We start from the raw sequence: 13,194 nt of genomic DNA on the forward strand, positions 1-13,194 counted from the left end.
ATATTCCTTCTGCTGCCAGTGAGCCATTTCGTAGCTCATGCCAAAGAGTCTGCAGAAGGCCTGTCAGTCAGGACAAACTGCATAGATCCAAAAACACGGTGTACACTTTGTCATGCCATTCTCCCAGAGTCAGCTACAGAACTGAGAGAAGAACATACAGCAGCAGTGGATGAAAAGGGTGAAAAGTTGACCTCCAGTTCACAAGTGCACAAACAATACAGGAGAGATATTACTTACATCATCCTGAATGCTATTCATCCCCAAACCCATGTTCACACATGTCCACACAAACCAGTTCTGAAGCCCACAGTGCAAAGGGCTGCATCGCACTGCTACTCACCATTCTATAGATCCATCCTTCCCACATTCCCCAAATAGAGACTAACCATTCTCTCTGTACAGCAGGACTGTCCCTCTCTCACACTGCCCTTGTTACAGTTCTGTCATTTCCTTCACTCTCATTTTTCTCAGTCCTTCTGTGGAGGCGAGGTAACTACTGTATCCTTACAGTCACCCTAGGGCAGCCATTCTTACCTTCCTGCACAAGGGTCTTCACCAGCAGCAGCTGACATAGCTCATGTGATCATAAATGATGTATCCTACATGGCCCTGGTTTAGCTGAGAAGCAGCTTTACATGAAAACAGAAGAGTGAAGAAACAAAGATGGACATACCATTCATCTCTCAGATATGTCTGGAAGTACGTGATGCTGCAACAGATTTACAAATAAACGAGTATTTTTTTTTATAATATAATTTGTTGTCAGTGCTCAGGGTTATTTTTGGCCAAGAATGTTATTCTTTGAGTGCCTGAACTCCTCTGAAGGCTTCTTCCTCCTGTGAACTACAACTGGTTCATGGAGCAGCCTCCAAGTCCTGTGTGGTAAGCTATCAATTCCAAGAAGAATGAGTCAAGTGTTTGCCCACATGAAATTCATTCCCTGTTATTTTAGGAAGAGGCAGAGAGGCTCATAACTCATTCTCATCACTGCTGGGAAGCAATCACCAGGTCTCTTGCACAATTCAGTGAAGAGGTCTTCATAGTGATTTAAGCAACATGTTTCAGCCAAGGTAACGCATGACATAGCAATGTCATGGAATGTGCATTTTAAATAAGAATTAAATGGGCATTTCTGCACTTTATTTCAACAGTGATCACCCATCTGCATCCAATTTAAGATTTAGAGTTTTTTAATAGTATTTTCAACAATAGTTATTTTTAAACTAATCAATAAAATAATTACATTACTGAATAATGATAGCAATGACTTGAATTGCCCTCACTACCATGAATTAAATCCCAGATATCTATCAGCATCTCTGATGGCCACTTTTCCCTTGACTGTGAAGGGCTTGGAAGCAATGAGTCCTGGGTTTAATTTTGGAAATGTGAATCTCATCTTGCAAAACCATATTTGATCAAGCTTTTCTTTAAAAAAAAAGACTTTAATAGCTCTTTCAGCGGTGTAGATGTATCTTCTGTAGTTAACATAGAAAGCAATACTTCAGTATCCCAGCTGAAGGTTTTGGGTCCCTAGTCCAAGCCTAACATTATCAAAGAGCCTAGAGATAGTCTCTACCAGATTGAAAATTTGTATCTTGAGAGCCAACGTAGAAACTAAATTATTGTAATGCTCCATATGCTGGTGGACAAGTTCATCCAGACTCAGGTACTTTATATCTGTAATGCCAAATTTGTGCCATTACTTCAGGGCCTGTAGAACTTACCAGCCCTGCTTACAAAGTCTACACAGTGAGTTAATGGTGTACTTCTAAGCATGGTGTATAGATTTCTTGCTTCAACTCCCAAATCTTGCTTTCCCTTACAGCATTGCACTCATACACCTAGACTCCTACAAAAGATCAAGAGACACTGTCTATTATACAGGCATATGCAGAAATAGTACACGACTGAGTACAATGCCACAAAAAAAGAGTGGCAAACGGTCACAGTTGCTGAGACTGAGGCTAAATTTACTCAATTTACTAAATTTACTTCTCTGTCAACAAGTTATTTAAGGCTTGTCACTATATTTTTATCCTTCCTGCAGGTTTGAGTTTCTAGATCATTACTGCAAATTAATGATAAAGATATTTGAACTTCCTTCCAGTGGATGGAAACATGTATTTTAGAAACATATTCCTCTACTAGTTTATCACAGGCAGAAATTAAAGGTTTCCAAGAATCATATCAGGCTATTTATATATTAGATGAGGAACAAGAAGGATAGACATTACTTTTAAAATTTCAGTAACAATAAGAGTAACTTATAATTGCACCATTCAGACATATTCTGGAGATAAATGAGCAGATGTATGTCTGTAAGTAGTAATCAGTTTTGCTTAGTTATAAGTGAGAATGTAGATTTTTCACAATATGTAGTTTATACCAAATGGAAGAGAAATGTGATGAAAACAGTCTGAAAAACAGCCTACAGTCTTTACGATGTGCTTGAATTTGCAAGGTGCACAACCTCTATTAATGTTCACAGAGTAGCATAAGAGCTGGCAGTTGGCATGATTTCTAAAGAAGTAAAACTCATGCTTCAGAGACCTCCTTAAGAGAATGGTCTACTTCCTCAGTGATAGATTTGTTTGTGGCAACCACAGACAATAGTATGTTTAAATTTCTGTACTATAAGTAGCCTTCACCTAAGAGATTGAATGTCACATTGATTCAGATGGCATCCTTGACTACTGCTATCACTTCATGATATAGATGTTAAACTCATGTAACTGCAGCTGTCTGCAAAGAAATTTTACAATAGTAAAGCCACAGAAAACTTCATAGAAATCTCCAAATACAATATAGTACTTCCAGCTTATGATAATGTCTACTGAAAGAAACAAAAAGAAGGCAGAAGACAGCATTATGTAAGGATTCCTATGAAAATCCCAAAGGTTTGGAGTCTCCACTTACGATATTTATACTTCTGAAAATTATGGTTTAAAGCCTCTGAAGAATTTTTCTAGTACAACTCCATTTGAAATTTTAGTCTTGATGTTTGTTTTACTACAGTATTCTCAGCCATGGTAGGATTAGCACCATACACTAAAGAGTGTAGTCAAAACAGAAGTACTTCAGACCTCTTTCTCTTCAGCAGTACAGCAAGAGGAAGTCTCTCATAGATTAGCCTAGGTTTTAAGGTGGAATAGCATCTCACTGTTACTCCTTTACCTATCTTTTTGAATGTACAACATGGAAGTTTCTTCCTAGTAGCTGGTGTAGATCTGCTTGTGCATTTAAGATAGAGGAGGTAGAGAGAGGGGTGTTAGGAAGGGAGAGAGAAAAGGAAGGGCAAGCTGGTTAATGTTTTTCTTTTGGCTTGTTTTTATGAGTCACTCCATTAAGTATTTGCATTAGCAGATCTCCTGCTGCTGCTAGATCATTCAATTGTTTGTTTAGTTGTTCTGCCCCATGAAAAATCCAACAACACTGAATTTTTATAGAACTTTGTATTTTACTAAATAATTAAATCTCTAAGAACCAAACAAGTGCCCATTTCCATGGTTCCTAAAGCAATAGAAACTGCCCCAAACTCTGGTGCTACTATTTACTTCACTAAAGGTTAGAGAACTATACTTTTGCTTTCTCCTGATTGAGCTTGATCAGAAAAAGTGAAAACAACATAACTGAAATACCACAATAACCAAGTTTAAAGTTCAAAAGTTTTTACTCCAACATATAAATTGAAGTATAAAGTTGCTTAATGTAGAGCTACATTGGTGAAACCAAACACTTAGTATAACTTTGATCAAATCACTTGCAAAGAGTTGTCTCTCTCCCTTCAGGTATGAAACTAATATTGCTCAAATGCATACCAAATTAGATTCTGCACAGGCACCAAAACTGTCATTGCCTTCTTCCTGCAGAACAGAGTCATCAGAAAATCTTGCTATAGTGTTGAAAAAGATTAGGAATCTAAGCAAAATTGTATCACAGCCAGCAGCCTACCAGCAGCGAAGACTAAGGAAAGCAAAGGAATAAAAAACACTTTTTTTTTTTTTTCTGTCTATAAGAGACTAAAGAGCAATTTTCTCTTCAGTTCTTTATCTCTTGCTTATTCTTCAGCCTTCTAGATTACCTTAACACTCTGTTTCCAATAAACCTTTTTTCATTTACAAGAGTGCCAGCGTATGTTAATTTAAATAGAAGCTAGAAATCTGTTCACTAGATTAAAAGGCAATAAAAGCATCAGAACTTACCTGTTCACAGAGGACGTTTCTGATTTCTAGTCTGTGTGACAGACTTGATCCCAAGAGGAGCATTTAAAAATGAAGCTCTTCAAAACAGTTTTATATCTTCTTCATGAGTTGCTCACTTCATTTTTCCATCTCTTCAATCAAAACAATGACTGATAAGGGAAAAATGGCTGTTTAAAAGCCATTAAAACCTTGTCCTTGTTCTAAAAGAACCAGCATATTAAAAAGACCTTTTCTTCATCACAGACTTCTCTCTATGCAACTTTCTCTTAAGCACAGTTCAATCCCAAACAGTGAGTGCAAATAAATGGTGTCTTCTTATCACATCTGTTCCTGGTGTGAATTCAGAGATGCAAGTGCTGACTTCAGTAACAAAAATACTTTTTTTAAAAAGTTGCTTGTTATTCTTGCTGCACCGACATAACTGAGGGAATATGAGCTATAGCTCTTCACCATCATCAACAGAACCATGGGATAATTAAAGGACTCACTGCCTCAGTGAGATTTAAAACATAGCTTACCCACCCTTCAAAGCATTTGTCACCTGTTATTATCTGCTAAGAAGACACAAAGCTAGCAGATAAAGTGTATAGTTGCCTGATTTCATCTGAAGTCTGTTAGAGAGATAAAGTCTCCCTTCCAGTTACTACCTGGGCATATATATTTTTTTGAAGTTGCTGGAAATATTAAACAGTTTTCTAAAAGGTGGTTTAAGCCCCCTCCTGTACAATGTTGCTTTATTTTATATACATTCTTGCCTGACATGCCACTTAGACTCAAGGCAGCTTTCAGAGGGGAATGTCACTGGGATGAGTTTGGAACAGCAGCATGACTCTATGTAAAACATATAGCAAGAGACTGCTGTAACATGTCTTCTGCTGCTTATACTATTTTCCATAGCATTCTACTGATGTTTAAAACTCTTTAACTGTACCTAAGAAACATCAGTGATCAGTATGGAATAGTATCAACATGCCTGTGGTATTTGGATTATTTGGATCTTCCTGCCTGCTACTGTGGCCTGCAATTCTTCCACTGTGAGTTCCTCAGTTTCAATTTAGCTGTGACACAACTTGTCAACAATTTCTTCCACATATAATGTCATCCAAAAAGCAGATCTGAATAACTGCATTTTTAAAGAAACGCAGAAAATATCAGAGTAGTGCTCACACAAAATCTAGTCCATCTTTTGGTCACTTAAAGCACAAAACAGACTTGGTGATGGAATGCCCATGCCCTGGGCTGTTCACTGGTTCATTACACACACGCAGCTCCCTTTAAGCACAATGTGAATTCAATTACCCAAGGAGAGGGAGGACATTCTTCAGGGTGTGCACAAAATAAAAATAAAAAGAAAAAAATAAAAATAATAAAAAAAGAGCTCCTCCTCCTAATGCTTGTTTCTAAGATGTTAAAGATCAGATATTGATAGCTGAGCACCCTGTTATGACTGACACGTATGCTTCAGCTGTTCACAGAATCACCAAACTGTAGGTGTTAGAAGTGACCTCCGGAGATCATCAAGTCCAACTCCTCTGCTATAATTTTATTCCTACAGCACAGAAATTTGCTTTCCTACTGGCTCCTTACCAATCGTATCCTTAGCATTGATCACGCAGTGTGCATTACTGCTTCCTAAATCTTATTTTTTTTTATAGCACCTTCCAAGAGAAATATCGCCCTGGACGCATTCTGTCGCCCATTTCCTGAGTGAACATCACCGCTCTGTTTGTTCCATCCAGGCTTCCCCACCACATCATTCACAGAGGCTCGTCTGCAGAAGCACGATGTTTGTCAGCAGCCCCAGCAGATCTAAATATTTAATCTGATGGGCTGACACGTTTTATCACTCCTTCATCCCTCATCAACCTTCTGAAAGCGCTCGCAGCTCTTGTTCTGAGATGCGCCTGGGGAGGGCGAGCAGCTTTCTGGCTCCCCACACGCACCCTGACAACCTTTACCGCTGCAGAGAGCCGGCTGCGAGCTAAAATTAACACAGGCGAGCTATAAATAGAAGCCGTTGAAAGAGCTTTCAAAATGCCCTATAAACGCTGTGAGGGGGAGAGCGTCTTCACCGGGAGCCCCGAGGGGGAGGCGGGCAGCTATGCTCGCAGGGCTCCTCCCCGGGAGGCCGCCGTTGCCAGGCGGAGTCCCGTTGCTGCTGCGCGGGCCGGGGCTGTGATGGGGGGCTTCAGCGGGCTCCCGCCACCCGCGAGGTAAAACACAGCCCGCAGCTGGAGCCTGCCCGCGGGACGGAGGTTAAACAAGAGGGGAAAGGAGAGCTGGAGTCAGGGACTCCGCAGCACCTCTCCTGAGAGCGAGCAGCTGGGAGAGGAGCAGGCTCGGGGGCGTTCATCATCAATTGCACCTGGAGGAAAGGTGCAAGGAGGACAGAGGTCTTCAAAAGCTTCCTGGACGTGGTCCTGGGCATTGCTGGGTGAGCAGGGGTTGGGCCAGATGGACCTCCAGGTCCCTGCTAACCTCAGCCAGCCTGCAATGCTGTGAAGTAGAAATTAGAGCCACAGAATCATTTAATCATCCCTTCCAACTGAAAGGCCATCCTAGTCCAACTGCCCTTCAATGAACAGGGACACCTCGGCAGCTTAGATTACTCAGAGCCCCAACCAGCTTGATCTTGAATGCCTCCTGGGATGGGGTATCCACCACCTGGTAACCTGTGCCTCACCACCATGCTTGTAAAAAAAAAAAAAAAAAACACACACCAAAAACACAAGCAAACAAACTTATTTCCCATATCCAATCTAAATCTCCCCTCTTGTAGTTAGAAATCATTTCCCCTTGTCCTAACAAAACAGACAGTTTCCCCCTCGTTCTTACAGTCCCCCTTTAGATACTGAAAGGCTGCTATCAGGTCTCCCCAGAGCTTTTTTCTCTCCAGACTGAACAGCCCCCACTCTCTCAGCCTGTAGGAGAGGTTTTCTATCCCTCAGATCATTTTTTTTTTGGTCCTCCTCTGGATGCACTCCAACAGTTCCACGTCTCTCCTGTACTGAGGACCCCACATCTGGAGGCAGTACTCCCAGTGAGGTCTCACCAGAGAACAGCAGCAGAATCACCACCCTGTACCTGCTGACCATGCTTATATACTGTAGAAGTAATGGAACTCAGGGTCCTCCCTTGCAAAGACTTCCAGGATTGCATCTAAATTTAATAAGAGCTTTATGGTTTGCTTCTGCAGCTGCAAATGGCTTTATGGTGGAAAAGGTCTCTTAGGGCAAACTTTGATTGCAACTAGCAGGACTCCAGTTGAGAGCTGCCTGTGCCTTAAGAGAGCAACCAGCAGGGAATTACATTTAATACCTCCTCCTTTCAGTTCTGACGTTATTTCAGCAAGTAACAGCAGGGCTCCCCTACTACGCTGTATGATCTTGCTCTGATAACTAATTTCTCCTTGTAAAAGGAATGCTTTTGCTTGCTCAGTAAAAAAAAAAAAAATAAAAATCACATGCCCATAAAGCCTGGTAGTTTAACAGTGCTGTAATTTTAAACAGTGTTGTTTTGTCCTACAGCATGCTCTGCTTCATTTTTGATCTAACATGTGGCTTGTGTCATTAGACTAAAAGAAGAAAAAGCAAATAAATAAAAGTTAGGAAGCTTTCCTACTTCACTGTAGACCATTTTATTTCTGAGGAAAAAAAAAAAAATGTGGGTATACACGATGAAACCAATGATCTACAGCAAACGCTCACGCATCTGATCATTCTCAATCCCACTACAAAGAGATCCATTATAATCAGGTGTATTTTTTCACACTGCTAGTAGAAAATAGCTATTTCCAGAAGATAGAAGTTTTGATTGCAATGGTCTGGTGCACATTTCAGATGATTCATTTCTATGAAGTCTTCAGTTTTCAAAGCCCTCTTTCCACCCAGCCCTGATGGAATATAAAGAATCTAGCTGAGCATGTAGCTTTTGAACGAAGAACAGAGGTGTGGCCCACCTGCTGTCACAAATACACATGTACCTGCCCTCGTGTTTCTTCATACCTTGTGCCTGGAAACAACCATGAGCTCCCAGAGGTTTAAACTGTGACTTCATTAAAGTCTGTGTCAAAATCACTAAGGACTTCAGTGGGAGCTTGAACAAGCAACTTAAAATGGTGATTGAAAAATTAAAAGTAAAGTGTATTTCCATGTTAGTCATTTTAAATTTGTTAATTAGTTCACTTATCCATTTTTTTTCCCAAGGAATTTTGTCAGGGATGCAAATAGAAAACAGCATTTTTTCCCCCCCACCTGTCCTTTTTTAATGAATTTGGGGAAAAAAAAAAAAAAAAAGAAAATACACAAGAAGGTTTCTTGATGATTTCTTGACTAATTAATTTGAAAAATATTGAGACATTCTAACAAAATAAAGATTGCCCTCTAAATAAACAAAGCGGTTACATATTTGAACAAACCCATTCACATAAGAAGAGCTGTTGCTTGTCCAGAAATGTGAAGACCTAAGATTTTTTCTGAAAAGCACAGTGGTATAAGAAGCTGCATTTAAGCAAATAAGATCATAAAAGTCTGACTAATGTTAGCATCCTGATCCACAAAGATGATGAGAACTCTTAATGCTTTTGCAGCTCTTTATGGCTGGTTGCCCCCTTTCTGCACATGATATGAATCCTCATAGAAAGTTTTTATGCCCGTTATTCAAGAAAGAAGCATTGTAAAAGCATGATTTTCACCTTAAAACATGCGTTACTCAATAACACACAAAACAATCACACTAACTTCACAACTTAGAATTTTCTTCTCACAAAAGCTTATTGGTCTCAGTCTTGGCTGAGTTTTTCCTTAATAACCAAAGACATATTTTTTCGTGTCCTCCAATACCTCATTGACTTTCAGTAGAGCAGCAGTGACAGCAGAGTAGCAAGGTCCTAGGCTGCAACAAGAGAGAATTTGCTCAAATGCAACAGCTGTAGGCACAGAAATAAAAGAAAAAAAACTGCTTCTCTTCAGAAGGCCTCAGGTACACAGAAATCTCCAGTAAGATACCCTCACCTCCCCCTGCCAACCCTTACATGAGGTCTGGGAAGGGGTGGATCCTGATTCCACCAGATGCAGTCACTCAGGTACACTGCTTGCACCTGAGCTCTGCTGGGTTGGCCCTGCCTTCCCACCAGGTGCTCAATCACTGCTTCAAGCCATGACTTAGCGTGCCTGCTACAGTGGCTGCCTTTATTTAATTTAAAACTTGGAAGTTGTTGATTTGGATTTATTACTTGAAGTTCCACGGCATACAGCTAAAAGGAGGAACATGTGAAAAATCTGCAAGAGTTAACATAACGTTTAAAGGAATTCATGGGAGCTGCTGAAATAATTGCTGATACTACAAAGTATTGATAAGGCCAACATCTTTTTTCTCATCTTTCTAATTGTTTAGAGAAGACACAAACTGATACATGTCAACTATACTGAATGCTAATAGATTTATTATGAACAATAGTAAGGATTTTTCTTTATTCAGAAGCTAACTTCTGAGTTTTAGAAGTAAAAGACCTAATATGAGAACAAGAATAAATTAATGTACATCTGTATTTCTTTCAAAAGTCTTCCTCGGGTACCTGAAAGGCTGGATCCTGGTGGCAGAAAGCAGAACCAGACGGACTGCGGTTGTGATACAAACAGCAATCATTTCTTTGATGTATGTCAGAAGAAGTTACAGAAAGCTCAGCTTCTGAACTAGTTTATTTATACTGGCTCTGTCTTTACTGCCTCAGTTATGCTTCCTACCTCCTCCTGTGGGTTCTTTGGCACGTAGGAACAGATGCATTGCTGTTCCCACTGTCCTTATGTTAGAGGCTTTGTGACTAGATGGAGCAGAGCTGCTTATTGGCTTTTGGCCACCGAGAGCTGTTTGCCTGCTCTGGAGGAATTTCCAATTTGTTAGCATCCAGTGTTTCACCCTCTCTTGTCACTTGTTACCGTGCAGAATTAGCCATATTAGTGTCCAATCTTGAATTTGCTCTGACACCTGACACGCATTACTCCCCACTGGTGCCAAAGGTACTGAAGTGGGCTTCCTGGCAGCACCATCAGCACAGCACCCCCCTGAAGAGACATAAAGAAACGTTCTCACGTTTTTCTCCTCCCCTTCAACCATTAATCTGTTATTTCTATCTGCTGCAGCTGCTACAAGAAAGGGGCTGTGTTAACTTTGTGAACTGCTGAAACTCATAGCTAACTGCTGTGAGCCAGCAGGTTTCAAATGTGAACCATAGTTCCTTGTGAAGATCTTATTCTCAGGATGAGCACCTTTGACCTACCACATGGCCGATCAGTGGTGATTTACACTCCTGTGGGTTTAAAAATGGAAAGTAGTAATAGAATAATAATAAATAGCACAATAATTTAATTGAATGAAATTATTATGTTCTTCATGTAGTTCATTCATGTGATATTGTAGTTCTAACAACTGTACTGGATCTACATTCACTGGGCAATCCATTATACTTGACAAAAAGGAGGGAAACAGTATATGGGACAACTCACTATATGGCACAAACTGGCTTTAAAATTTCTTGCTTTGTCAAGCAATAACACATCATTTTCATGTCACCTTAGATGTAGAAGTGTGTGCATAAGCAGAAGGAAACCAATTGGATAGAAGAGAAAGTATCTAAAATTAGGGGGGAAGAGACATCAATCAGCAGCTGCTCAGGTTGAATATACTTTTCTGTACTCTTTTTCATTGTTTTCATTATTTTTTATTTATTTTCATTATTTCTTATTTAAATTTTTAAATTTATTATTTTTAAATAAATACAATTCAAATGTAACCTGCCATTCTCTGGCAGTTAGACACATGGATAACATCAACATCCAGAATATTGCTGTGTGAAGTACTGTTAATTGTGAGTTTCACTTGGCATTATTTACAGTTTCAGCCTCACTAGACAAGAGCTCAAATAGTAAATAAGACATGAAACACTGGTAGAGCCTGCATTGCTTCTGGGTGGAGGTCAGCAGCTCTCATGCATTCTGCAGCTTTTCCTGCCTCAAAGCATGGGAGATGAGTTATCAGTCCAGCTACACAGACTAAAGAAACCAAGTCCAAATATATATATATATATATGTATATATAAATATTTTGTATATCTTTATATACAATATAAATATATATACAATATATATATATATATTGTAGCTATTGAAATAAAAGTATCTAAAATAGGGAAATATTTTATGAGATATTCCTGCCCTGCATATGACAAGAAGTTAATCTAGTTAAATATGTCTGCAGCACTGGCCAGAAGTAGATGTCTGGGAAACTATAAGAACAGGTCAAGAGTGCAGTACTTTGCCCTTATACTATCCCTCCATTTTTCCTTTCTCAGCCCTTTGGGAGAAAATGGCCTTTCATCTTTGGCTAACCATTGTGATGGACACATAAACCTCAAGGTTTTCTAACAGCACCCTCTCATGTTTCAGTGCTTATTTGCACTTCAATTATTTCTTGTGACTTGCCGATTGTGGTGTGTTGGTGTTTAAATCTTGCAGATCGAGACTCATTGTCTGAGGCACCAATCTATGCAGAGAAAAAGACAGCTATTGCCCTGGGAAACTTTAAATCACTAGTTTAACTAGACAAGACAGTTGGGAAGACAGAAGGTACACAAGACAGTCTTTGATACTCTACATTATGCACTAATTATAAACATATTCTTGAAGTCATTCCCAGGCTGGTAGATAGAGCATTGCTGCAGAGCCAGGGCAGCATTACCCTTCATAGCAATTTGAAGCTCAAGGAAATTTCCACTGCCACAGCACTCAATCTTCTTCCCCGGGAATAGAGAGAAAGCATTTGCTTTCTCAGGGAGGGGGCTGAGCATCCTGGCTGAGTGGGATGTGTATCACTATCTGGATGCTGCCACAGACCTCCTTCTTACCAGAGAAAGGAATACTTCCATAGAGCATGTCCACAGCAATTCTTGGACACTGGGAAGAGAGGGAAACCATACTGATGGCTACCATACTTGTATCCGTCCTGGCAAAGTCATACTTTTCCCCACTGAGAAGTAAAGAAATAGAATTTTGGAAGGGCGATGGGGTAGAAGTGATTTTAAGGCTTAATTTTTTTAAGGAGTCTTAATTTGAATAATGTGCCAGCAGCAGGTTCGTATCCATCAGAAGAGACAACATGGATTTATTTATATCTTGCTTTTACTTGCCTGGGATGGGGCCGTATTTCTTGTTGATAAATGAGATTTGAAGTGCTTCATTTACAATATGCTTATTTTAGAAACTCATGAGAGGGTTCCTGCCTTTGTTGAAAGAACTGCTTGATCATTGCCCACTGAAATTCACTGAGCAACCACAGCATGGCTGCAGTCTTGAGAGGCAGCTTGGTTACTTTCTCAGGCAATCAAGTGATTTGTTCTTCCTCACTCAATTAAAGTTTATATATTAATGAACAGACTCATTAGACAGTAAGAAGTTCTCCCATTCGGGTACTGCATAAAGGGCAGAATTTTCAGATGAGCACTGGCCCATGTTCCACAGGAAAGCCCAATGAGGGTGATTGTCCATCCTGCAGGGCATGAGTATAGACTAATCATTACTTGAGCAACCCTCAGCTATTTAATTTGGATAAAAGGGCGGATACAATTATGGTGCTCTTTCTGTTCATTTAAGATTCTTTAAAGTTTTTCTAGGAAAATACAAGTTTGTTCTGGTTGAGAAGTAATTGATACATCTGTAGCTGCCAAAAAATGACGTGCATACATGAGTGAAAATGTCTGAGCTGTTATAAAAAGAAAGACAACCTTCTAAAATATATTTCTAGTTAAACCATATTCTGTTCTGTTAATGAAAAGAAATGCAGAATAAAGATCAGAATCAGCCACCACAGTTAATTTTTCCACATACTTAGATAGTTTTCTTATTGTCTTCTGTTCTTATTTTTCTGTCTCTACAGGTACCTAAACTATAACATCTCCTTTTTACATCAAAGGGATTTGATAAAGAGCTGCCCTGTT

General features: G+C 39.7%; 1 protein-coding gene across 5 annotated transcripts in view; it reads right to left on the reverse strand.

The window, feature by feature from the left end:
* KCNK2 (potassium two pore domain channel subfamily K member 2) overlaps positions 1–9,265 on the reverse strand; it is a 127,644-nt gene extending 118,379 nt beyond the window's left edge. For 2 of the 5 annotated variants that reach the window (XM_090135037.1, XM_090135039.1), the window contains exon 1: positions 4,206–6,325. The gene's annotated coding sequence lies outside the window, so the exon portion shown is untranslated. Of the gene's footprint in view, positions 1–534; positions 608–4,205; positions 6,326–9,046 lie in introns of those variants that run through there. The other 3 variants (XM_090135034.1, XM_031595798.2, XM_090135035.1) reach the window with 3 other exon arrangements.
* Between the last annotated feature and the right edge of the window lie 3,929 nt (positions 9,266–13,194).

The sequence above is a fragment of the Phasianus colchicus genome, chromosome 2, assembly GCF_987193195.1.
Source record: "Phasianus colchicus chromosome 2, bPhaCol1.hap1.1, whole genome shotgun sequence".
NCBI classification, from domain to species: Eukaryota; Metazoa; Chordata; class Aves; order Galliformes; family Phasianidae; genus Phasianus; species Phasianus colchicus.